The sequence below is a fragment of the Mustela erminea genome, chromosome 9, assembly GCF_009829155.1.
Source record: "Mustela erminea isolate mMusErm1 chromosome 9, mMusErm1.Pri, whole genome shotgun sequence".
NCBI classification, from domain to species: domain Eukaryota; kingdom Metazoa; phylum Chordata; class Mammalia; order Carnivora; family Mustelidae; genus Mustela; species Mustela erminea.
In genome coordinates, this window is record NC_045622.1 from 87493442 (window position 1) to 87520202 (window position 26761).

The window sequence follows — 26761 nt, forward strand, 5'->3', positions numbered from 1 at the left end:
AAGTCAGGACATGACGTTTTCAACCCTGGTTCCGCCAATCCTTCCCCAGTGAGACAATGCATGGTCTCGTGGGGTTCCGGTCCTGACACTTACTAATTCTGTGACCTTGGGCTAGTTCCTCACATCTGTGCCTGAGTTCATCATCTATACGGTGGAGATAATAATGCTACCCATCTCGTGGTATTGTTGTAAAGATAAATCATGTAAATTGCTTTGACTAGAACGCGTGGCTATAGCAAGCATTCAATGACTAGGAGCTATCATGATTATCGTGCGAGCCCAGAGCAAGTCTGTGCAGATATTGTCAACGCCTATAAAACAGTCCCCCTTGCCAGTGACTCATGGGAGCTAAGAGCTCCCGTTTTGAAAAAGGAAATTGACCGTGGTAGCTGGCTTGTTGGAGAGAGCTGGTCCTCATCCAAGGATCTTTTCCACTCAGTACACCCTTGCCAGACTGATTGCATATGTGGTCTAGGGTTATCATGGTCATTGCCAAGAGACATAGGAGTTGCTGAGCCAAGAGACACCCGTATTAGGAGAATCTAGGATCAGGGAGTCTTTGGGAAATGCAGACAGAAGGCTGGAGAGCACCACTGGGCGGGTGCTGCTCAGAATTAGGGAGATGGCTGGGGTCTGAGTCCCACACCGAGCCATAGCCCCTGACCCGTCACAGGCTTTTGGGGTGAAGAAAGTCAACCCATTCCTGCGTTTGATCCTGGCTTTCTTCCCAGATTTTTTTCTTTGTTACTCTTTGAATTTTTATTTAATATTTTTATGATCAGAAATAATGTATCCATGTTATGAAAAAAATTCTCAACCACTCAGAAGTGTATAAAGTGGAAAATGAGTGCCTAGCGTCAGTGGTTTGGGAGAATGCCGCCAGGCCCTTTCTCAGTGTGTGTGTATCTTTATCGCACAAATAGTTAGGTGTGTTGATCAGTACATATTCATATATCAGGTTTTGTTGTTCCGCTCTAAAGATAGGCTCATTCAAATGGCTCTGCATCTTGTTTTTATCACTTAATAGATAGTGGGTAGCTTTTCACATCACCACAAACAGAGCTACCTCCCCACTCTTTTTTTTTTCTCAATGGCTATAATATGTCTATTGTTGGGATATATTTAGTCACTCTTTTTTTCTATATTTCTCACCTGATGCAAGATGGATATGTAGCTCAGCTGAGATGCGGACCCACTATGGAATGGACCCCCAAAGAGAGTTCCATCTCACTCATCCCCTTTAGGTTAAACTACCTGGGATTCTGGGGTGTTCATTTTGGGTAATGTGGAGCCTCGCCGGCTTGGGCAGTTGATGTTGGTGGAGTGAGAAACACTATCCTTTGTCGTATTGTCTGTGTGACTAGAGGACATTATTTTGGACATCTCAAGGGTGATTTGTAAGATGACTGGAGACCAACCTCTCTCCCCTCCAGTGATAGGCCAAGATAATACTACACTGAATTTCGGGAGATGACAGTGAGTCTTTAAGTAATAGGAAAGTCATGTGTTTCTGTAGTACTTTCTGCATTCTGAAGTGCTTTCAAACACATTATCCTATTTGATCCCACTTGGAACCCTGAAGGTAAATAGGGTTGGGATTCTTATCCTGAGCCCCCCGGTGAGACCAAGGATAACCACGAGTAGATATCAGAGCTGGGATTCATCTTTCCTTTCCTACTCCTGGCCCCATGTTCTTTCCATACTGAGAAGAGCACCACGCCGGGAAGAGACTGCTCTCCACCACAGAGACACCTGGTTCCAGGTAGCAGCACTTCCCTCAAAACCCAGGTGTCTTACACAGTTGGAGTTCAGGAGGACATGCTAGGACAACCCACCTTCAAGACTTCTGGTGTAAAATGGCAGCCCAGACACACACACACACACACACACACACACACACACACACACACACGTTCTGCTTCCTCCTGAAAATCCGCTTGAATGGTATTTTATGGGGGAAATTCACAAGGACAGAGAAGAGGAGAAGAAACAGCAACAGCAGTAAAGATGTGGCTGTTGGAGCAGAGATGCATGAGCAGAAACTGACTTGGTGGGCTCAGAAAACGCAGTCCTCCCTGGCACACCGGAGAACCAAGAAGCCGCCAAATTCACTTCCAGAAGGTCTGAGGATGGGCAGCATGAGACAGCCCTAGGAGGAGGGGTAACAGTGGGGCTTAGAACAAGAAGATCGGTTTCCCTTGTGGGTCCTCTCCCTGCATGACTCAGCCTGGCTATTGTCCCTCCCCCATAGAGGTGGCAGCCGAGAGCTTATTCTCTGGCGAGGCCAAAGCACAGGGTCTCTGGAGCACCAAGTGTCAAGCACCTGGTTGAGGATGGAGGTTCCTTTCTGAACATGGATTTAGTGCCAGTTGCCATAGTGACTGTTGAAACCACTCATCTTTTTCCTCAGGCCATTTCCCAGAATAGTCAGCCAGTTCCTTCCAGTCAGGAGTTTAGATTCTCTGGGGGAATCTCACCTTCTTAAGGGACTAGAAATCCCCCAATGAGACGGCCCAATGGAACCATCACATAGTGAATGAAGCCTGCTGTCAGCAAATCTCAGCTGTGAGCTTTTTCATAGACAGGCTTTAGAGTGAGAGGGTGGCCGAGAACCACCCACTACCTGGGGAAAGCCTTGAATATGAAAGACACAACACACACGCTCACACATGCACACATGGAGTTAGAGAAGACAATAGGAGGGAGAAGTATCTTACAGGAAATAGGCTAAATGAAGAAAACTAAAAAAAAACAAAAAACAAAAAACAATAACAACAATAAAACAATACCTAAGAGATAGCTGAAGATCTTACTTTCTTAAAATAAAAACAGGATACCCCCTCTCCTTTTCTAAAGGACCCAACAGGAAAGAACCCAGAAATTTAAAATACGAGAAAGTTTTGACATAAATATAAGGATATATCCCAGGAAGTACAAAAACAGAAATACAAAATAAGGTTGAAAAGGTTAAAAAAAAAAAAAAATGGAGGACATGGTAGATTTACACCCACATAATAGGACTTCCAGAGAGGAGAGAAGAAACATTGCAGGAAATTCCGTATGAACCAGGGACAGAGTTTCCAGACAGGAAGGGACCCACCCTAATGTTCAGATCCGTGAATGAGGATAAACCACACCAGGACCTCAGTATGAGATTTCAGAACATTGGGCCCAAGAAGATCCTACAAGTTTCCAGGGAGAATATTCAAAGATAAAGAAATAAATGAATAAACCCAGGTTTAATACAAAAGTTCTTGTCTTCTTAATAACACTGGACATGAGTCAGCACTTCTGAAGCAAACAACTTCAGGTTCTGCACCATCAAGACATTTTCAGAAGTGACAAGAAAGAGACTTCTAGACAGCCCTTCCAGAAAACTCTCAATGAATATGCTCTACCAAAACAAAGAGAGTAAAGGAAGACACAGGTCAGGGGAAATCAAGAATCCAACTTGAGTGAGTCTGGACGAGGCCATCCAGGATGCCCTGAAGGACATCCATCAGGTGGCGGCATGGCGTCCGGGAGCTCCCATGCAGCCTGGCGTGGCTCACGCCAGTGGAGACATTTCTGTGAAGACACTGAGAGTATCTCTAATGGATTGGAATGGAGAGGAGATTGACCAAGCCAGGAAAGACATGTTTGGGGACAACGTTGTGTCTGTGTTGGTGAGAAATCTGTAGAACACAGTGGTGGGGAAAGGCTGTATTCACTCTAGGAAAAACAAACTTGCTGGGCAGGAAAGTGTATGGCCATAAAATGTGGGTAAATCCTCCTCCTCTGGAACGCCAAGTCAGCAGCTAGTTCCCAGCCCTGAAAAATCAGGAGGCAGTCCTCTCAGCGTGTTGTGCAGAGGTAAGGAGTGAAAGAGGAGAAGACCTAACTGAAAATAGGGGCACAAGATTGCTTCTGGGATGGGAGGGTCAAAGAACATGATTTCCCTTATCACAGCCCACACAGCTCTCTGACTCTACATCGTGTGCCCATGTTCCTTTGATAAAAATAGAAAAGGAAATTGAAGAACAGTGGGTCTGTAACCATACCTGCACTTACTAGCTCCACTGTCTTAGAAGAAGCTCCTTCGTGGGGTCCGCGGCCTCGTCACAGATGGCCCGGACGCCAGCCACACTGCATCCGCCCACATCTCCCAGTCCAGGTCAGTCTTGGTGATGGAAACCCATGACCTGACTTTTTTCTGTGCAGCAGAGCTGCAGGGTGAGTGGTTTATTAAAAATTCCAATTCTGAGCATGTCGGTCTACCGCAAACTGGAAGAGGTGGCCAGGGTGCCCTCTGAGTGGGTTTGGGTCACACACAAAGCAGCACAAGGAGCCTTTTGTGTGGTAACTTATAATTCTGCCCCAGTTTTCAGACCAAGACCACATGGCCTGTGTCTGCGGGGTTGGGTAAGGATTTACTCTCTTGTCCCGCCCTCTGAGGCGAGCCAGGTGAAGCACACTGATTGTGGCATGTTCCTTACAATCTCCAGACACAGTGTGTGTTACCTGAGTCGTCATCCTGGGGTGAAGAGCAGAGACTCTTTTTCTGAGATGGAATCCTGTGCCTGCTCGTGGACTGGCAGCCCGGCCAACCCCAGGGGCCACCGGGGCCAAACCCTCATGAGCATAATGGTTCAGAGCGAGAGTTTTGGAACCACCCAGATGGGATTTAAATCTTGACCTTGCTGCTTCTCAGCTGGATGTGGCTCAGACTAAGTTAATTCACTTCCCTAAACCTCTGTTTTCTCTTCTGTAAAATGGGTATAACTATAGTACTTAGGGTGTAGAATGAAATAACACGTTTGATGTGTTCCTAGAACAGTACCTATTAGTTATTAAATCAGTATTAACTATTAACTACTAGCTATTAACTCAGTATTCGATTACCTGTATCATATTGGGAAAGTCACTGAATCTCTCTGAGCCTCAGCCTCAGCCTTATCTGTAAGATGGGGGACTGCTGCGTCTCCTGAGATTGTCGTGAACTTTCTGTGAGCTGGCGTGGACAAAGTGCATGGCCTAATGCGTGGCAACTAGTAAGAGCTCAGTTCATGAAGTTCATCCTTCCTTCCTTCCTTCCTTCCTTTCTTCCCTCGTCCTCCGCCTCTGTCCTCACCCGGGCCTGCCTTCCTCCTGCCTGGCCGCCGTGAGTCTCTCTCCCCGTGTCTGCTATAGCTTATCCTCCACACAGTTGGCGGAACAATTTTTCAGAAACACTGGTTTTATCAAGTCCTGCCCCCGCCGAAGAGCTGCTGTTATAAAATCACAGCACCCCAGCCTGTTATTTAAAGCTTCCCACAGCTGCCTCTCTCCCCACTCTCCTGCTCTGCCTTCTCTCTGTCCAGATGGTCACCTTACTCCTCGTGCATGAGTCTACCACCTCCACGGGCTGCGTGCCATCACGCACCCTCTCCAGCTTCCCTCTTAAGAACGTGGCTTATTTTAGAAGTTGATTGGAAACTCACTTCCACCAGAAAGGCTGCTCTGGTCACTTCTGGTTGCCTTGGCTCGGTGGCGCTCCCGGCTGTCACCAGCACTGGTCTTGTGCAGTTTGGGGCCAACTTCCCACTGAGTGTGGTGGGAAGGAACATGAGGCTTTGAAGTCTGACAGGTTTGGGTTCTGATCTTAGTTGTGCTACAGACCAGCTGAGAGACCCTGGGAACATAATTTTACCTCGTAGTGTCCTCACTTGCGAAATGAAAATTTGTAAGCTGGGACTCGTGTCCTTATTCCCAGCTTCCGATGAGCATAATCCCCTAGTATCACACCTGGCATCTCGCCCCACCATTGATTCATATGTGCGTGCTTTGTTGCTTTGATAAAACATGAGCTTATTAGGCGCAGGACCTGAATGTTCTGTTTGTGTAACTTACCTCTTTGTATTAGTCAGTGTGTGCTAGCTAATGCTGTAGTAACATGTAGGCCCAGGGCCCAGCACTTGAAAACAATAGATGTTGATGTCTTGTTCACCCTGCGTGCCCATCATGGATTGCTAGAGCAGACCCTTCTCACGCTAGTCACCCAGGGAGCTAGACCGCTCACACAGCACTGAGCAAAGCAAATTCCCTGGGCAAGTCTCCTGTTTAAGGTTACAGGGAGGTCTGATCCTACTGCGTATCTGGAGGGAGAGGCGTTTAGGAACATTGGTCAACCCCCTAATGACTGCCATGTCCTCCAGAAGTCTAGTCCCCCCTCTTCACACACGGAGCTGCCTGTTGGAAAGCCTCCTGCTGGGTGTACAGCTCTCTGCCAGGCCCTCGGAGTCTTGGTGATGAGATGCAGCCCCGTTCTGCAGGGACTCACAGTTCCCTCCCTGACCCACAACCTTTGCCAGAAACCGAGGACAAACCCAGCCGTCTAAAGTCTCTGCTGTTCCTCCACCCAGTGAGGACACACGAAGAAGAAAGCTGCATCCCGTCGGAAGTTCTGACCAATATTCAGGGACCCCAGCCCTGTAAAGTTCTGTCATCCCTGACTCACCCATTCATTTATGCGTTTACTCAACAAATGCAGTATCTGTTGCGACCCGCTGCGCACCAAGCACTATTGTGTTCACAACAACGTAGCGATAATCGACGTGTCTCTGCCTGCTCCGATCTGACAGTTGGGCGGGCCAGCCAGTTCCCTGCAGGGCCTGAGAAGGGACCCTGGAGACCGCCCACCCACCGAGGGCTTGCATCACCTCCTGGCCACCTTGGGCAAGTTCCTAAAACTCTCTATTCCTCAGTCTTACCATCTTTAAAATGGGAGTGATGAGCGACGGTACTTACATTCTGGGATGATTACAAAGAGGAAGTGAGGCAGGACACCCGTGGAGAACGTCTCATGAAGATGCTGGCGTGTGGAAAGCCGTGGTGAGGTTTCATCCTCATCACCACCACCGTCCTCCTCCTCGCCACCGCTGTAATAGCATTTAGGGTGAAGATGAATGGTGGTGGGAATGGAAGGATGTTGCACCCATAAGGAAGGTTTTGCATTTTCCTATAAGAACCATAGGACAGAAGGTTGTCTGCATCACACGTGAGTCCCTGAGAGCTTGTGTCTTGGGCCCGAAGCACCGGTAAGGACCACCACTGCAGTCACACCCCGCTGCTGGTTATAGTCTTGGGCTGGCTCCAGCTGGGCCCCCGGGACTGGCCGTGTATGTGGCTCCAGCTGGTCTGCTGTTGTCGGCCTCCGAATTCCCACCGTCTAATCCCTTTTGAACATTCAAGTGGCTTTTCACTGCTGACGTTCAGAGTATGGGAAAAACAGCTGAACATGAATTGAACATTTTTTTAAAGGGAGAAAACGGCTAATAATTCTGAAAGCCAGACAAAAGGGTGGAAAACCGTCCCTGTGATACATCAGATGAGTGCTTGGGTATGCTTCTCTATGGCGAGATTCGGTCACTGTTCCCTGGGGGAAAATACGTGCTAAGTCCCTCTGGGACTCGGTGACCCAAGATGCTGAACAAGGCAGTGCGTTTAGTGGGTTTGGCAGGAAGGACAGGAGCGCCAGAGAAACAGCACTGCTCCTTCCCCGTTTGTGCACAAAATGCGGACACTTCGGGTCTATACCTGCTCAATTTCAGGGTCATTGAGCAAAGAAGGGGAAGTCACTGCACCGCTGGCATAGGCAGACATCCTCTGAATCAAGGACATAATTTTGCCGCGATCCTAGTCATCCCAGCCTTTTGCCAAAATATCCATGCCCCCACCACCCGAAAAAGAAGAAAGTATACCACATCCAGAAAGCCGGCCTCATGAAACCCTGACAGCTGGCTGCTGTGTTTCACAGCAGCCGCGTAGCTCGGTCTGTTTCTGAGCCCTGGCAGCCGTTGGAGACATCTGGCTTCACGGAGTTATTACATGTTACTGTCATGACTCAGAGAATGGTAGGAATGGTAGCACATGGGTTCTTATCTTACTCTAAGACACAAGGGCGTTGGGGAAAGTGTATCTGGTTTTTTCTCTCGATGTTGAAGTGATCACGTGAGGAGGGCATAGAGGCTTGCATTCCGGGTGCGGCACAGCTCGTCGGTGTGGGTGACCCCTGTAGGCTCCGAAGGGTGCGAGTTCAGCCGTCCCCATCTTCATGACGCGAGGCCCCATCTCGTAGGTATGCAGCGTGGTGCTGACCTTTACACACGCTGATCCTAAAACAATAAACTCCAGAGGAGACGCTTGCTTCCTTGGGCCGCAGTGAATGGAGCAGTCCGGATTCTTCCAGGCCTGTCTCCTGCTTCCACCTGGAACGGTGCCAGCGTGTTGGGTTTTACCCTGGGGAACTCACATCATGTGAAAAACTTAAATCAGGTCTGTCTGCCAGTACACGCGGTCCTAATCTGTTAACTGTTTCTAGCTAACAAGGCACAGGGGGCCCTTTCACTCCACGGACAGTCCTGTTCTGCTAAGACCATGCGAATGGAACACTACTGCCTGCTTTTTTGGGGGGAGGAATCTGTAATTCCCCATACCTGCGTGGTTTTACCCAAATCCCTCACGCAACACACCAGGCACTTGCCGTGTCTTAACCTTGGCCCTAACGCACCGTCTGGGGTCGGGGTTCTTCCTGGGAGCCTGGGAAGGTTTTAAATGAAGGCTTGTCTTTCCCTTTGATGAGCCACTTACAAGGAACCAGAACCTTTGACTTTATCAAGTATTGGGAATTAGAGTCCAGAGGCCCGGCTGTAGAATGTGGGAAGAAAAAGGTATTGAGCCTTGTCTGCTCCTCATCCGTTCTGGACTCAAAGAAGTGAAAAACACTGGGACTTGTCGTAATGAATGAACCTCATTTTCTTCCCAAGCCATGTACAAATGTCTAAAACAGAACATTTCTTTCCCAAAAAGTCTAGTTGGCCAAAACGACCTCTTTCGTGCTGATGGTTCATTCCCAGGGGAGTGATTTTTTTTTTTTTTTAAATTTCCATTCATCTAAGAAAAGAGAACATTTTGAGAATTCTAAAAAGCAACATGTGATCTTTGTCAGGGACCCCTATGCACTAAGTGAAGGGCCGGGTAAAAGGTCGGTGCAGTGTCGTTGGAGCACAGACGCAGGAGCCAGTGGCCTGTTGTGGAACGTATTATTATTGTTGTTGTTGCCGGCATTATTGTTAGTTATCATTACTATGCTGGGAACAAAGCTGTCCACAAGAACAAAACAAAAGCCACATTGTCCCTGTCACAGTTTCCTGGATGAGGCAGACCCTGCATACAAGATTGAAGTAGAGCTGTAACGGGGGTGTGGGCCACGCTGAGGGGGAGGGAACTCCTTCCAGGGGAACACGAATGAGGAGACTTGTCCTAATCAGAAAGGTGATCTCGGGCATCTCTGAGGAGGGGATGATCACCCTGAGATCAAAGGAAGACGAAGCATTAATTCATTACAAAATAACTCAGAAAATACAAGAAAATTCCCAAAAAACCACTGGTAATTCATCCATTCATGATAACCACTGTTAACATTTTACTAGGTAGCCATCCGTATCTTTTTAATGAATGAATAGACGTGTACACACACACACACACACACACACACACACACACACGTTTCCTCATCCGCAGAAATGGCATCCTGCTCTTAAAAAATACGTATTTTTTCCCTAAAGTGCTTTCTTTCACCAAGTAGCATACCATGGGCACCTCCCGGGATCAGCCATCAGGACTGACTTCCTGATCGCTGAGAGCCACTCTTGGACCCTCCAGCTAGTGACCTTGCTGCTAACTGCCCTGCGCTGGCCCTCCCCCGCCTTCCCACCAGGCAGGATGGTTATGCCAGAGCCAGCCCTTCCTGACATCCGCCTGCAGCTCTCGTCCCGCGCCTGTGATGGGTTCCCCTCTGTCTGCACGGCTGCTCCCTGGCCCCTGTAGAGAGCCTCCAGACCCCCAGGGCCATATTCTCCCATGCACATGGTACCCAGAAATTTTATGGCTCCCTCTGAAAACGTAACTTGGGTTTACAGCCAGCATTTAAAGGCTACTCTGGACTGGAAGCCTCTGCTGAACATGTGGTGGAAGAATTTATTCCCATGCCCATTCCCTTCTTTCTTCAAGTACTTCTTCTATGTTGGGGTCCTGAATTCTAAAGAATTCCCATTACGGAATGTGCTCCTAGGGCCCTAAGAGACCCCAGACTCTTATTATTAGTCTCTTGGATGAATTGTTTGTCTTGAGATTGCTGAAGGCTCAGGTCACTCTGAGTCACTTTGAAAGGAGATACTTTCATGGACTCAAAAAAAAAAAAAAAAAAAGGAAAAGGAAAAGAAAAACCATCACTGGCCCTGCGCTCTGTGAATTGACTTTCCACCTCTTTCTCCTCCCCATCTACTCAGTGACAGGTTGATTCATTCTTTTGCTCTGTGGCCCAGTTGAGGACACGTCTGCTCTCTGGCCAAGGACCCTGTTAGCGTGTATATGGCTTCTGTCCCATCCAGGTGGGGTGACAGCAGCTCTCGGCATATGCTCGCCTTGGCCTTTTCACAGTACCCCGTCCAGCTTCCTTTGCACCACAAAGACCTCTCTTGACTTGGTTTTCACTTCTCCTTTCCTCCCAACTCTCGCAGCTTCACCTTGAGTCGGTCCCTCTGTATAAGGCGAGGAACTGAGGTCCTTCAGTAGCACTGTGGAACGGCGTCTTGGTCTGTTCAGGCTGCCATTTCTAAATACCCTAGACTGGGTGCTTTAGACAACAGAAGTTTCTTTCTCATAGTTGGAGAGGCTGGAAAGTCCAAGATCAAAGTGCAGGCCAGTTTGGTTCCCCTGAGCCTCTGTTCCTGCCACCTTCTTGCTGAGTCCTGGCATGGCAGGGAGAGAGAGAGAGAGCTTTCTGATGTCCCCTTCTTTTTTTTGTTTTTTTAATTTTATTTGACAGAGAGAGAGAGACATCACAAGTAGGCAGAGAGGCAGGCAGATCACAAGCAGGCAGAGAGGCAGGCAGAGAGAGGGGGATAAGCAGGCTCCCTGCCGAGCAGAGAGCACAATGTGGGGCTCCATCCCAGGACCCTGAGATCATGACCTGAGCTGATGGCAGAGGCTTAACCCACTGAGCCACCCAGGCGCCCCCTGGTGTCCCCTTCTTAAAAGGGCACTGATCCTAGGAGAGGAGTCCCACCCCTCAGGACCTCATCTAACCCCAATTGTCTCCCAAAGGAGGGCTTGTGGGTTAGGGCTTCCTCGTGGGAATTGGGGGAGGAGACATAAATATTCAGGCCATCAGTCATAGGCTTCAGGACTCGGGAGTAAGAAAAGCACCTTATTGCAAGACTGGCTGGTAGAAGATAAATTCTGAACCATTAGGATGGTCGGGCATCAAGGGGAGGATGGAGGGGTAACCCAGCATGGCGTAAGGAGAGTGGCCACTGACTGGCTCTGTGAACTCGGGAGGCTCACTTCACCTATGTGAACGGACCTCTCCTCCTCTATAAAATGTGGGGCTGGGGGTGCTGGATCGTGGGCTTGCCAGGAGTTCTGTAGTTACGCACTGATGAGTGCTGGCAGTGTTCTTTATTCAGTCCATCCGTCCAGACAGCACTGTGGTTTGATTGGTTGGTTGGTCATCTGTGACGTCATCAAGCACTGTGTCAAGTGCTGCAGTGAAATGAAACTCACATGTATGCCCAAGACCCAAGTGCAAGACAGGGTGGCACTCCGTAAGTGTTTCCTGTCAGGTCCCACACGGTACAGAGCACAGGAATGGGGTCAGTGGGAGTGGCCCTAGTAGGGGAGCTCATGATCGCCCAGTGCGGTGACAGAATGGGGAGGAAAAAATGGTGCATTTTGTTGAGCGTGAGAGCGAAGTGCTCCGGGTGCTGAATTGCAGTGGGTCCTGCAGTGGGTCCATTCCTGAGGATGGAAGCCGGGTGGGCTAATCATGGGAGCCATGCGCTGGCCTTCTTCGACGCTGGGGATGCAGTTACTGTTGCGACGTAGAACGATGAGCCCTGAGCCAGAAGATAACCAGACCATTGGCAGGCCTCTCCGCCCATCACAAATCTTGTCTCTGTTGCTAGATGGTAGAAGAACAGAGGTCTGACTCCAGACACATTTATGAGACCAGCCTCTTAGGACAGCTTGTTGCCTACAGCTCTGCCTTTGAGTTAGAAGGAATCACGTCACATTTTTGAATGCACATCAAAAGTCTGAGCAGCAAGGTTTGCCATAATGGCTGGTGTTGGGGGTTTTGTTGTGTGGTTGTTGGGTTGTGTTTTGGTTTTGGTGTGGGATTTTTTTTGTATCTTTTAAATTAATTTTCAATTAAGTTTTGAAAGAACAAAGTATAAAATTAACTAACTTGCAATTAATTTCCACAGTAATTATGCAAAAATTCTAGGCATGTGAAAAATGGGGAGCATGGAATAATTAGTCGTGGATTTTTTTTCACTACCGTAATTACCACGATGAATATGTATGAGGCTGTTTGGGAAAGGAACGCACAGCAAGCAATTGTATTTAATTAAACTTTTAGCAAGCTTAGCTTGGGGAGCCCGCATTGTGTTTCAGTCTCCCAAACTATTAGCAAAGCCTCCCCAAACAAATAGCCCCCAGAAATGTAAAGGAGAAAGTCACAGGTGTCTTTTTTCTCAACTCTCTTCTTAATTCTCTAAACTTCTGGCTTTCTTGGACCCTTGGCATGAGATGCACTGTAGTCCAGGCTGTGACCTGAACAATACCTTAGATTATCATTTCTATGGCAAGTAAGCATAGCTCAACACTGGCACACAGGCCACTTTGTTTTAATGTACCTGTGTCAAAGACCCTTCATTGGGCATCCTTTTCTGCAGCGCAGGATATAGGAGTTGGGTTATAACAAGCATATGGTTAATAACAGCGTCTCCTGGGTTGAGCTGTTACTGCAGGCCACACAACAGGCCACTCATTATTCTCTCTCATCCGGCTAGCCACGAAGATCTGAGACTTAAGGAACTTGCCCAGTGTCCCTTGCCTAATGGCAGCGATACTTGAACCCTGCTCTTCCTGACCCTAAGTCCCGTGTGGTTTGCCACTCATTCTCTCTCATGTTTGTCCAAGTGGGAAGTAAGAAAGAAATTCTTGCAGTCCTCATTTGAGGCTGCAAGGAGACTTTATTCAACCTGCTTGTTTTTCTGAGGCTGCCCTTCTGCTACAGACAGACATACCAGGGGTAGCTCAGCCAGTCAAGCAAGGCCCCAACGAGAAGCCATGAAGAGTAATACTAGGGGCAGTTCCAGGGGCAGCAGCAAATGTCTTCTGAGCTCTCAGACTATTTGCCAGCCACTGTGCTATATACTTTATAATAACCAAGTATGATCTTCTCAAACACCCCAGGAGAAGACCCCATTCTGCAGATGAGGAAAACTGAGGCTCGGGAGTTTACGTGACTTGCGAAGATTGCAAAGCTAGTCATTGATAGAGCCGGGATTCAGACATAGGTCTGGCAGCCTCCAGAGGCTAGAGTCTGTACTGGACACGAGAGCATCATCTTCCCAATCTGTTTTTAGTGTCCAAGGGCAGCTGCTCACCAGGTAGGAACACAGAGCCCTGCAAGGACCGTCTTCAATGTTGTGAGCTGGTGGCAAGAGCCAGAGTCTTAAGGATTGGCAGTCTAGGGAGATTTCCCTGGTTGCAAAGGAGGTGATAGTTGGGTGCTTATCAGGAACTTTCTAGAATCTCCACAGCAAAGAATAAGAGAAATATACAGTATGTCTCTCTGCAGTCATTACAGGGTCTTGTTTTTATTCAACACACAGCACTTTTTCCGAGGCTCCCATTTCCAAATACACAACCGCAGAAAGACCTCTCAGCCTTTTCTCCCTCTGTTAGGTCCAGCTCTCTTAGTCAGTGACTACTTTTGATCTTTGAAGCACTGAGTCTCTTGGGGGTCAGTGGGACTATCTGGCATGGTGTGTGACTTCTGCAGGCAGTTGGAGCTCGCCAGAAGGGTCGGGTTGGGCCCCCATGAATGCTGATTCCATGGCCCTCTTCCAGTTCCCATTAAGCTTGATGGTTTTAGTAAAAAAAAAAAAAAAAAAAAAAAAAAAATTAAAAAAAATTTTTAAAAATTCGCATCACACATGCTCATACCAGACTGCCATTAGTCGAACTGGGAAGAACCTTTTGCCAAGTGAAGCAATTTCCTCATTCTGTAATTAAAGCAATTTGGGGCTGAATGTATTTATGGGCAGACTCGCTGAAGTGAGACAGAAGCGTGTGACAGTGCGCGCGTGTCAGGGGGAGACCAGGTGGCCCCAGGCACGGCATCCTGGGTCTCTCTCCATCATAAATGCACCGATCAGGTTGGAGCCAGGTCTTCATGCCATGTCAGGGGCAGCATCAGGAGGTGAGAAATGGAGGCGCAGAGAAAGGAAGCAGTTTGCCCAAAGCTGCAAAGGAGCCGGTGGGTGGCCACCCTGGCCAAGGCCTGTCCTCCACCCCCTGCTCCCTTGCGTCTCCCAGGGTAGGCCGTAGGGCTGTATTCATGGGTTCACTCTCTCCTCTGGGCATTCGGGGGTTTCTTATTATCATCAGCGTTTCTCTGCTAATGATTTCAGTTTTCTTTTGGTTCTTACGGTTTACAAAGCTTTCCGATGCGCGCCTCCTACCAGCCTCCCGATCGGGTCATTAGGTCACACCGACTTTGCAGAAGTCTGCTGAGCGCTACCAGCCCCAGGCTCAGACCACCTGCCCCTGTGCACCCCCAGCCCCTCCTTCCCCCAGGCTCCCAACTCCTTCATCCTCTTCTTTAATAGGAGGTCAGAATTCTTTGGAACCAAGACTTATCTATTCCAAGCTCTGCCCAGGGCTTAAGATCAATGTTCACTTGGTCCTTCGATTTGCATCTGCCTTATTCTTAATGCAAACGAAACCTGCTGAGTTCAGGATAAATTATGGTGACAAAAACCATGGTCCCTTCTTGGTCTCCTTTGGCTGGGACATTCCCGAGAGTCCCACCATCATCAGGACTCCCCTGCCCGCCCAACAGTTGACTCCCATCCGTGGGAAAGGCTGAAGGAAGCCCACAGCTCATCCCTGCAGAGAGTGAAAGCCCAGGCCCTTCTCCTTCAGCACCTTGTTTCTCCTCCTTCTTAAAAAGTAACTTGCAAGGGTCATCTCAGGGCTCACCCTGTATTTTTTTTTTTTTTTTTTACTGCTCTGCCCCCAGCCATGGTGTTCATCTTTGATCCACCAAGAGAACCAATGATGAAGGAAATACCACAAATGACTGCATCTTTAGCTTAAGACTCCAGGTTAAAAGAGCATCTAGACTGAAGGAAGCAGGAAGATCAGCAACATCTCTTCTTCCCTCAGAAGTCTGGTGTGGGGCGAGGAAGGGTTAAGAGCTTGTTTATCTGCCATCAGACAAGCTTCAGAACAGCTTGAGCCTGGGTCTATACTTTGGAGACCACAAGGGGAGTCTGTAATCATGACTGATGATGAGTTTTCCTCCTGGAGCCAACCAAGAAACATAATTAGCTGAGTCTTTCTTTATCTCCCTCGTATGTGTGTTCAATTAGTGCAACTGAACATAGATACTATTGCAAGAAAGCTTTGCTGGGATGATGGGGGGCCAGCAAACTCTCCGTGATGACGAGTAGAATATTAATTGACGGGAAGTTAGTTAGCCTCTGCCCTGAGTCTCCAGTGAGGATGTGGGGCTGGTGTGGACACCAGCGTGTTCTTGTTCTGTGGGTGGAGGCATCACCAGAAGGGACGCTTGGTCTGTCAAAACAACAGAAAGAAGCCCGAAGTCCTCAACTTTTGTTCAGGAGCAATCTCTTATTTCCTCTAAACTTGGAAGTTCTCAAATTAGGGAGGAAAACCGTGGGGAGCCCAGAAGACTAAATCCTTGTGAGAAAAGAGAACATGCATTTATGGAATACCGAGCGGTGATAATCATGCTTATAATGGCTAATACTGTGTGTGGTAAGCATTGTGACTGTAAGTGGATTCTAAACCCTGAATTTAAGGCTTATAATTACTTACAGGTTCTGCAAGTATTATGAAGTACCCAGTAGAGGTGTGTAAACCTGAGCTTAGTGCTTGGAAGCAAGAGGAACACGTTATAAATGTGACTGAAATGGGAATCCAACCCTCATGAAATTTAGGGTGTTCTTTGTAGGAAACCAGCTGTGTCAGTAACCCTACAGCTAGGGAGAGAAGAAGAAGTGGCCTTCAGGGGACCAAGTGAGGGGCAGTGGAAGGTTGTAGCAGAGAAAAGTTCTTCCCGGTTGGAGTGTTGGGGGGTGAGGGAGAAGTCAGGGAAAAAGTAGCTCAGGGGCCATCTGAGTCTTGAAGGCCGGTGAGGATGTGTGGGGAAGGACACAGTAGACCGAGACAATGGCAGTCCTAAGAAGGAAGGGCATCTAGGAGTTGGGTTATAACAAGCCAACGGTTATGAACAGGCCACTCAACAGGCCACGATTTTCCTGTAGCCCCGTGAGTAGTGACACTGCTCTCCACTTTCAGGAGTTCCTAAGATATGAGTTGGCTTAACCCTTTGTATACGAGTAGCTCTGGCTCTATATCTCCTTAGAGCTCGCGTGATGCTCTTGGCCGGGACTGTGGTCTCATCTGAAGGCTCGGCACGGGGGTGCTGGGGAGCAGCAGCCAAGCTCACTCACATAGCTGTTGGCAGGGTACAGTTCCTGATGGGCTGCTGGGATGAGAACACTGCTCCTTGCTGGCTGGCTGGCAGGTCCTTGCCAGACTTCTCTAGCACAACTCCTGTCATGGTCCTCGGAGCAGATGAAAGAGAGAGAAAAAGCACCTAAGACAACACAGAAGCCACGGGCTCCATTGGAAGTGACAGCTTGTCATTTCTCCCATATTCTATTCATTAGAAGCGAGAAAATAAATCCAGTCTGACTCATAGGAACGGGTTCACACGGGAGCTTGAATCCCAGGAGTAGAAACGAGAGAGGCTGTCTTTGGGATTGCCCACCACATTGGGTGGGAAGGGAAGGAGTGACGGGACCTGAGGTCGGAGAGGGCCCCAGGGCCTTTGTAAAGACTTCAGGGTTTACTTTCACAATTGCTGAGAGGCGAAATGACCAACCCACAAGGAATTTTTTGTTGTCAAAGATGATAATAGGAAAAGATTGGGAGTAGAGCCTAGGTGCTCAGCGTGGGTTCTGGTTACGTGATCAGTGGCACATCTCTACAAGGAGCACACCATGCAGCTACTTGTGAAAAGAGAGTTGTGGCGCATAGGTGGCGAAGTCGGTTACGCGTCTGCCTTTGGTTCAGGTCATGACCCGGGGGCCCTGGGATCGAGTCCCACATTGGGCTCCCTGCTCATGCTGGCTCTCATGTGTTCTCTCTTTCAAATAAAAATCTGAAAGAAAGAAAGAATGAAAAGAAAAGGAAAGAAAAGGAAAGGAAAGAAAAAAGAAAAGAAAGAATTAAAGAAGAGTTAGTATTGATTCCAGATCTGAGTGTGAAGTATTTTCTGCCAGAAGGTAAACCAGTAGTCCCTGAGACAGACAAAGAAACAGAATCGTAGGGGTGTGTTGAAAGGTTACAGGAGCTGAACCAGCCTGGGGTTACAGGAGCTGAACCAGCCTGGAGAAGTGCCCTGTGGCCAAGAGCTGGAACAACCTAGGTAACAAATTAAATAGTAATAGTATTGGGTTATAGCTTAGAGAGTAAAATAAATATTCGTGAGTCTGCCTGATGTCAGTAAGTAACCAAATAAGTAAATGGGAGGAAGGGGCATCTCTTCCTTCCTACTAAATTCCATCCAGGTAAGGGATGTAGAAGGCACGAGGGAGCTTGAGAAACCCCATTAGAGCAGCAGAGTCGTAACAATGACTGCAGGCAAGATCCCGATGAATGCTAACATCAGTGGGGAAAGTCTGAAGTTGGAGCTGAAACAGGATAGTTCCATGTTTTCAAAGATCTCCTCCAAGACTGTATTAACTCCGGAAGGAAAAATCACTTGATAAGGAACAGTCTGGCAGATGCCACCTTCTGTGAACCAGACGACCGTGGCTATTGACACTGGTTAGTGTCACACAGCAGCCGTCCTCCGGTAGGACACACGGAGAAGGCACAACCCCTCTGTGACAGTCTTCCCAAGAACACGTCTTCTCTTTGATCATGAAACTCCGTCAGGGGAGCCCACATGGAGGAGGGACATTCTCCAGAATAACCTCTCCGTCTCCTCCAAAGGGTCAAGGTCAGGAAAGACCCGAGAAGCTGTCACAGCGTAGAAGAAGCCACTGCTCTAGAGTTGGGGGGGTAGGACAGAAGGAGGACATCAGTGGAGAACTGGAAAAGTCTGGAAAAAAAAAAACCCTAGAATTTAGTGAATATAATTAAACCAAAGTCATCTCTTCATTTCCACCATCATTCTGTGGTTAGGTAAGGTGTTAATGTTGGGAAAAGCTGGATGGAGGGGTGTATGAGAAGTCTCTGTTCTATTCTTGCAACTCTCCTGTAAATCCAGATCTACCTCAAAATAACTTTGGTTTTTGTTTGTTTGTTTGTTTGTTTTTTTAAAGGAGAACCTGGCCTATACTAAGTGCTGGATAGGTATTTATTAAAAAGGCAAAATGGTATTTGGTTTTAAAAAAAATTAGTGTATTGATATGTGTCATTAGGTGAAAAAAAATTCTGAGTAAAAATAATAGATCTATAAAATGTGTACTGAAAGTAATAGGTATTTGCTAATCTATTCCCGGACTAGTTCTGGAAGACCACGTGAAATACAATGGTACCCATGCCTGCCTCTTGGGGAGGGGACTCCCTTCCCAGGTGGAGTGGCTGGGGGACAGGGAGAGGAAACAGCTTTACTTTTCTCTGCAGCTCCTTACCTTTTGAGTTTTGAACCAGGCATCTATTGCTGACTCAGAAAATAAATTAAAAAAAAAAAAAAATCTAAGCCACCATGAAAGCTCTGAAGTTCCCTGGGCTCTCTCTCCACTCTCCAGTAATTCCAAGCCCCATCGCAGGGACCTGGAATGTCCCAGCACCCTTGCTGCCCCCCCCCCCCCATGGATGGTCAGTAAATGGTTAATGGAGATGCACATTGCTCTGCTGTTGGCCTGGCATGGGACTGATCGCATCCGTCGTCATCGTCATCGTTGTCTTGTTTCTCTCCCTGAGGAGGCCTGCTTGGGCCCTCTGTCAGTGCCAGGAGGCTTTGATTTCTTCACTTGCTGGTTTTAACACAGCCCCATTAGCGTTTAAAAAATGCTTGCCTGAGCTCTCTGGCCTGTCTTCGGTGTCTGGAGAGCTTTTGACAGGGACACGTGGGTTTGAAAACGGCCCTGGGGATACGTGGTGATTGTCTCCTCTTTAAAGAATCAAGCAGGTAATCGAATCCTCCACTGCCTCCAGCCCCGTAGTTAGTCCTCTCTTCTGGAACAGCCAGGTTCGGTGACCCGGTGCCCAGGGGGCCCTCTGGCATTAGAATGGACCTTCCAGCACCTTGTCTTGGAGAACAGTAAAAGCTGCACCAGCCTTGCTCTCAGGAAGTGGGGAAGCAGGAGACCTCCCACTGCCTCTCCGAAGACCGGATTGCCGAGTCAGGCGGGACTGGGCAGCCACACGGGGAGGTAGTGGCCGCAGAGAGCAAGCAGATTTTTAACCATTCAGGTATTTCGAAGCCTGGCTTGATGCCAAGTCTGTCACATCCTCTGGGAAGTCTCCATTACCGGCTTCTACAGGCAACCTAAAGCCAGAGCCAGGGGAGGCATGGCCGGAAGGGGTGTGCTCCATTTCTTCCCTGATGTCCCCATTTCTCTGTCTCCTTTCGGTGCGGTTCTATGAGCTGTTCACGACTGCTGCATTTGGGATAGTGGAGTGACTTCCCAGAGACCGTGCCCTGGATGAAGGCGGCTGGTGTCCCTCTCAGCTCATCACTCATTACATGTCGGGCTGCTCAAGCGATCAGAATCAGACCCGTGTGCGCCAGGTCGTCCGTGTCCGGGGCTTTGTGCGCAGCTCAACCCCAGTAGCGTAAATGCAGATGGAAACTATACGTAAACAACCTTATTTCTAGAAACAGGCAGCAGGCCAGGCTTCCCTGATCCCCGGGCTAGAGCATATGGTGCCAGAAGGCAAATGGCTACAGTCAGGGTGTCCAAGCGTGAAGGGCCAGATCCAAGAGGCCTCTGGAGGCCGCTGTTAGGAAGTTGGATTTCAAGGACAAAGCAGCCATCTTATTTACTTCCTAAAAAGCTGTCTGCGTGCGTCGTGGAAAATGGAGAGGAACAGGACTGGACAGTGAGAAGCCAGCTAGGAAGGTCATATAGGAATCCACATCTGGGAACACTGTTGGCAAGACCTGCCCCGGACACGAGTTGGTCATGAATGGAAAAGGAAAAGCAGGACCCAGCTGGGACGTCCGACTCTATGATGGCCCGGATGCCCCTGGGGGGTTATAGTAGATATTGATGCTGTTTGTTTTTTCAGGTCCCGCTAATGAGATTTTATTTGCCTCCATGCTGGCATGCCTGTGGTTGATTTTCCCTCCCCCGGGTTTTTAAGGGGAGCCTCTCCCTGCAATGCTGCTTGTGTACGATTACGCGGGTCTCACAAACTCATCAAATCATCACCCCCCACCCCCACATCCCACTTGACTTAGCAGGATTCCCCTGGGCCCGGGCCGCTGACGCTGCAGACCCCACAGACCAGTGCCTTGCAGCCCGCTGTATTACCAGACCAGAAACCAACTGACCGTCGCGTTCAAAGAATGTCTGCTAGGCAATTTAATTTTGCCGCTTCCACCAAACACTCCAGGTTGAGATACAATAAACCGTAGAAAGAGTAATTCTGCACGGCCCTTCCGATTCAGCAGATTCCAGGCCAGGGCATCCTTCGGAAGCAGGCACGCATGCGCAGGAGTGACCTCTGTTCTCACCTGGGGGGCCTGGGTTGCCCGAAGCCACTTTGTGCACCGGAGGGAGAGTGCCCCGGAGGTGTCTCCTTTGATGGTTGGAATGATTAGAAGACGGATCCCAGTCCTGGAGCTCATCACCAAGTCCCACACCCCCGGCTGGCTCCCACCGGCTTTCGCTTTCTGTGGTCTGCAGTAGAAGCACCAAAGAACGAGATTACTGTCCGCCCCCCCCCCTTGGCTTCCACCGTGCTCCTCTGTTGACATTTTTTAAAGCCATGACACAATTGAACAGAGTTCTAAAAAGGCCACCCAGGCCCTCGCTCCAATTACCCTCATCACTGCGTTTTGGTAGTAATCTGAGTTCCTAATAAAAAATGCCCTTTTCTACCTTAAGCAACCAATTAAGTTCCTAAGTCCCCAGCGAGATCTGTAACTGCCCTGTGCCTGTTCCTTAGCAAAGGCCCTACGCCAGCTCACCCCCCTGGGTTATCGCTGGCACCCTCCCTCATCAGAGGCCAAGATCAAGCTCTGGGGGTGGGCAGAGGTCCTTAGCAGGCCCCAGAGCTCCAGGATCACAGGCAGTTTCTGCCAAGCCAGGACGCCCTCCTTGTCAGGGGCAGCTTATAAATTAGGGGCCCCTGGCAACAGCTAGCTATCTCAGCAGCACGTGCTGAAAATGCAGGGCCTTTCAAGGATGCTTCCCTGCCCCCTATGCCCAACAGTAGGCATAAATAAGGGGCTGGGGGTGGGGCGCAAAACCCCTTTGGTTGCTTAGAATAAGGAATTCCCAGGAAGATGTCTGCTTCCTTCTGTCTTCAGTTTTACAACTTTCTCCCCTCTCTCTCATTTTGCACCTAATCTTCTGTGCTTGTCTCCTTCCCCCGGGGTGGGGGGTGGGGGGGTCCTGGAGTCCTAGCTCCCTCCTGGCAGGTGGGTCCCTGATTTTCCTTGGGCTCGGGGGTCCATCTGATGCGGGGCAGATTGGCAGCATGGATTTTCCCCTCCCCCTTCTTCCAGTTAATTTTAGAAACTTGAGTTGCCATGGTAATGGTTCAGTGGGGTTTTCGTGGTTCTCTTTGGATTCAGGCATTTCCTGGTCTGCCCTTTAAACTTTTTCAGTCCGTTGTTCAATTAGGACACAAGATGTGCTTGGAATAGGGACCCATAAAGGTGCTGCAGTCCCCATGAGATTTTTTTTTTTTTTTTTTACAAGAAAGGGTGGATGCTTTTGGTTTACAAAGCCAAAAGAGCTCCTGAAAGCTTCCCAGCTGGAGAGAATGGGCCGCAGGCAATAGAGGTCATCTGGGAACTGGAGAGAAGTGGGTCCTGGTGCCTCTCTCTACAGTGAGCTCCTCCCGGTTAGGTCTCTGCTGTTTTGGTTCTAGAATCCCCAGCTCTGAGCACGGGGCCAGACAGTCCTCCTCAGTCTTCCCTTCCATCCTTGGAGAGAGCGTGGAATTCTAACCACTAGCCCACTGGGGAGTGTCCGTTCCCTTCCACCCTTGGAAGGCCACAGGCTCTGTGCGCCTGAAATCCTGCTGTCCTTCCTGCCTCCCTGGGCAGTGTTCCCTCTTCTCCGCCAGCCCGCACTCACGAGGCCCTTTCTAACCACATGAGGGGACCAGACCGCACAGGCGATAGGAGTCCGAGAAGCGAGCTCCTCGTCGGCGCACTTGGTTCTGATTTCACACAATAGCCTTTAATGTTCCCATCAGCTCTGCGCTGGGCACGGGTTTTTAACCCCAGTTTAACAGAGGACGCTTACAAAGATGCAGTAAGCATCTCTCCGCCAGTCGGTCAGAATCCCAGACACAGACTAACCACCCTGCGCGCTGCCCCTGTTTAGCTGGGTCCCCCTGTCCCCATTCGTGCGTCACCTCCCCTCCCTCTGTGAGCACACTGGTGTGCAGGGCACTCTCAGGGACTGCGTGGGTGGACTGCCCTGCCCCCGTCAGGTCTCTGCCTGTGTCGGTGCTCCGCCCCACAGGGCAGGGCAGGGGGTGTTTACTGCCCCTACTGTACAGACGAGGAGACCCAGCATTAGACCGGCCGGAGGTGTCACGGAGACTCGAGCAGGAGTGGGATTGGGGCCAGACTCGGGGACGTGGGTTAGATCGTCGGTGGAAGGGAGCATAAACAATGGCCAGACCGCGTGTGAACGTGGATGTGTGACCCACGACCTCCAGCAGCGAGCCCAGGATGCCAGTCCAGTTGCCACAGTGACCAGCCGGGAAGCCAAACGGTGACCCTTGCAACAGTGGGCCCAGAGCATCCAAGACCCGATTAATAAACTGACGGCTTCCCTCATTTGCGCTCCTCCTTCCAGCTGGGGGCCAAGCAGAGAAAGCCAGCTGCATTGCCAGTCACGGGGGGTGTCCCGCTTCTGGTGTGTGCACCCGCAGCCCCCACTCGGGGCACCCCTGAGGTCTTCCCTGGACCATGCTGAAGCTTTCCCGCGCCTCGGCCTGCCTCTGGGGCTCCACCCGAATGCTGTGGCTAGTGGCTGCCCCCCTCGTTAGGCAAGCTCTGAAGAAATAGGCCTTGCTTTTCGCCTTTGGTTGGTTTTCGTTTATTGGTGCATGAGGAAGAAGCGGGCGTGAGGGCATGTGCTTCCCCGAGTGGGGACACAGGCATGGCCATTGCGTGTGCTCCGCCCTGGGCCAGCGGGGGCCGTGGTAGGGGCCGTGCCCCAGGCGCCCTCACCTGCTGCGTGATGTCAGATGTGGCAGACAGCAAGAGGTCATGAGGGTTCAAGCAGAGGGGGTGACGGCGGCCTGTCAGTCCCACAGAGGGGACACAGAAGCCTTCATGAAAGCGGTAGCATTTGAGGGCACACTAGGAGGGTGGCCGATCGTGCCAGGCCGCGATGGGGAGGGGGTGGAGTCGCAGCAGAGCAGCGAGGAGCCCCGCGCCGGGTGCGCTCAGTGGGCGCCCTCCAACCCCTCTCCCTGCACCGCCGTCTGCCTCCCCCGCTGCCTCTGCTGGGCCTTCATCCTGGCTGGTGGCTGGCAGTGGTGACCAGCGGGAGGCACCAGAGGCAGGTAGAGGAAAGGTCAGCGTATTTGTTCCTCTGCTTCCTGTCCGTGAGGCCGCACGCTGCTGGGGGCCACAGTCCTCGGCCAGCAGCTCCCAGGTGTCCCCGGTCCTAGGAACCACGAGCGTGCCCACTCAGGCCTTAGTCTGGGAATGGCTTTCCCAGCCTCCTCGTGAAGCTTCCGTTCTCCTCGTGAAACCAGGAGGCCGCGGGACACACTTTGACAGGCGTTGGGCAGCAGGCAGGAAGGCTGTGGGTGGACCCGAAGACCTGAGCACCTGCTCCAGACGGGGCTGGCCAGGGCCTGCGAGGGCAGGTCGGGGTGGAAGCCGTGAAAGGAGAGAGGAAGAGGGAGGAACCGAGCGGGAAGAGCTGAGCGTCCCAGAGGAGCTGGGACCTTGCCCTTGGGAAGTAGAAGGTTCGGACAGGGCTGGGAGCGGCGGCAGAGTCAGGTCAAGTCTGCAGGTCTCCACAGGCTTGGCCCCATCTGGGAGACATCGTGGGCTCTCCAGAAGGGCACGCCGTGCTCTGTTTCCACACTCGCAGCCCCATGAGGTTCTGGGTCTCTCATGACTCTGGGAAGGGATTACATTGCCCCTATCTGATTTATGACAGGGAAGGTTCTGGAAGGATGGGACTGTGTTTTTGTACACCAATTATCTATAGTCCACAACTCTCTATAGTCCTGAGCTGGCAGAGCTTGTACTGTGTGAATCTCTGGGTGTTGGTCAGGCAGACCAGGGCTCAAGTCTCCTCTCTGTCACTTCCCAGCTGCGTGACCCAGGACTCAGGACCTGACTTCTCTGAGACTGACTTTTCTCACAGCGGGGCTAAGCTCATAGCCATGAAGCACTTGGCATGGGAGGGGGGAGTTGCACGTGGAAGACATAGGTGCTTCTGGTGGGAGGGCAGCAGGCTGAGCACAGACTCTGAGAGCCACCAGAGTTGGTGACATTCTGTCTACTTCCACCAGCACAGTTGTACAGAGCATCACCTGGTGCCCTGGGGACATGGTGATGAGCAGAATACAGCCACCCAGAGTCCCATTCCAGTAGGAAAGAGCGGACTGCATATAAATACGGCGGACATGACAGGTGGTGGCAGGTGCTGTAAAGGAAGAGTAGGTCAGGGAAGGGGATGGACAGAGACATGGTGGTGGCACAGGATGTCTTCCTGCTAGCACTGAGCTAGGAGCAGGGACTTTGGCGGGGTAGAGTGTGAGTGATGCAGATACGGAGCACCACCTAGAGCAGAGAACACAGCAAGGGCAAAGGCCCTGGGGCAGGCGTGTGCTTGGTATATTTTGAAACCAGAGGAGGCCAGTGAGTCTGTAGCAGAAGCTGCCAGGGAGGGACAGAAGAGGAGACCGTGGTGGAGATTTGAGCTTTATATGGAGTATGTGAGAAGCTGCTGGGAGGTTCTGAGTAGGGGAATGACGTGAACAAAGGCATTTAGGTTTCAGAGGACCCAGTGTGCAGCCAAAGGAAGGCCAGAGGGCAAGTAGAGGTGGGGCAGAAGCCACCACAGCGGGGACAAGGTGGCCGTGGTGGAGGGTGTGAGACCAGGACCGGCTGGCTGGGGGATGGTGTGTGGGGTGCTCGTTGGGATCAGCTATGTCTTGTGCTCCGGCGCTTCCAGTACTGGGAGCACTGGGAGCACTGGGACAGGAGCACCAGACCCCAGGGTGTGCAAAACAGATAGCCCTTCTCTCTGGGGTGTGGGGGCCCAAGTCATATCGCTAAGACATTCTGAAATCTCCAGAAGGCGTGAATTTATTCATGTCAGTAGAGCTCCTTCTCGGGAGCCCCTCTTGTAATGCTTCTCTCTTCAGCCATTTCCCCTAAATTATTCAGAAAGTTCCTACATTCAGAGGCTCCAAGGGCACCCACTCAGCAGTTCCCTGGGTAATCAGGTTTCCAGGGCAGGCGTCGCACGAGTGAGCTGATTCTGCAGCAGCCCTGATGACTCACAGACCCAGGGCAGCCTTGGGCTTCAGGCACATCTGAGTAGAATCAGCTCCTGCCAACTCCGCGGTGTCAGGGGGCCTGTCATACAGCTCTGCAGGCGCGGTCTAGCTTCTCTCACTCAGCAGCTGGTAGGCAGTCGGTCAGGGCTCCTGGTGCCTCCTCCCCAGGCAGGGGTTGCTGGGCATGGACAGGCGAGGGGGCCGAGGCGTTTGCTTCCCAGCGTCCACCTCCTAAGTGGGCAGCCACAGTCACAGAGCTTCCTCCTGACAATAGGCCCAGGGATGCCCCCATCTGAGTTGTAAAAAGACAACTTCTAGGAGGTTGCAAAAGTGCTTTTTTGGAACATGATGGGGGTCCTGTTCATCTCACATAGCACCGAGGTTGGTGAAATAGCCACATCCTCTCATGAAGCCTCACAATGAACATGCTCTTGGTAAAGGCTCTGAAAAATCCTATATGGTAGCTGTCAATCATAACTAGGGTTCCTGGGGGCGCCTGGTGGCTCAATTGGTTTTCCTTCTAGGAAGCTATAACAGTAGCTGTGAACAGTAACCGAGGCATTGGGCCACGTGGGCACGTTACTTCATCTCCCCGGGTTACCATTTCCTCCTCTGTAAAATGGTCTGCCTCAGACGATGCTCTATTTGTGGCCTAGGTAGGCCATAACAAACTATCACAAACTGGATGGCTTAAAACAACAGAAACATACTCTCTTGCTGCTCTGGAGGCCAGAAGCCCCAGATCAAAGCACTGGCAGGGTTGGCTCTTTGTGGAGGCCCTGAGGCGAATCTGTCCTTGCCTTTCTCCTTGGCTTGGGCTGCACGACTTCAGTCCCTGCCTCCACCTCACACGACCCTCTCCCTCATCTGTCTGGTATCTTCTCCTTTTCTCTCTCTTACAAGAACCTCATCCCTAGATGGAGAGCTCACACTCATCGGGGATGACCTCATCTTGAGAGCTTTACCT

The 26761-nt window shown here is 50.4% G+C and overlaps 1 protein-coding gene across 3 annotated transcripts in view; it reads left to right on the forward strand.

The window, feature by feature from the left end:
- Positions 1-26761, forward strand: part of LDLRAD3 (low density lipoprotein receptor class A domain containing 3) — a 237130-nt gene that overhangs the window by 181023 nt on the left and 29346 nt on the right. The gene's annotated exons all lie outside the window — the stretch shown is intronic.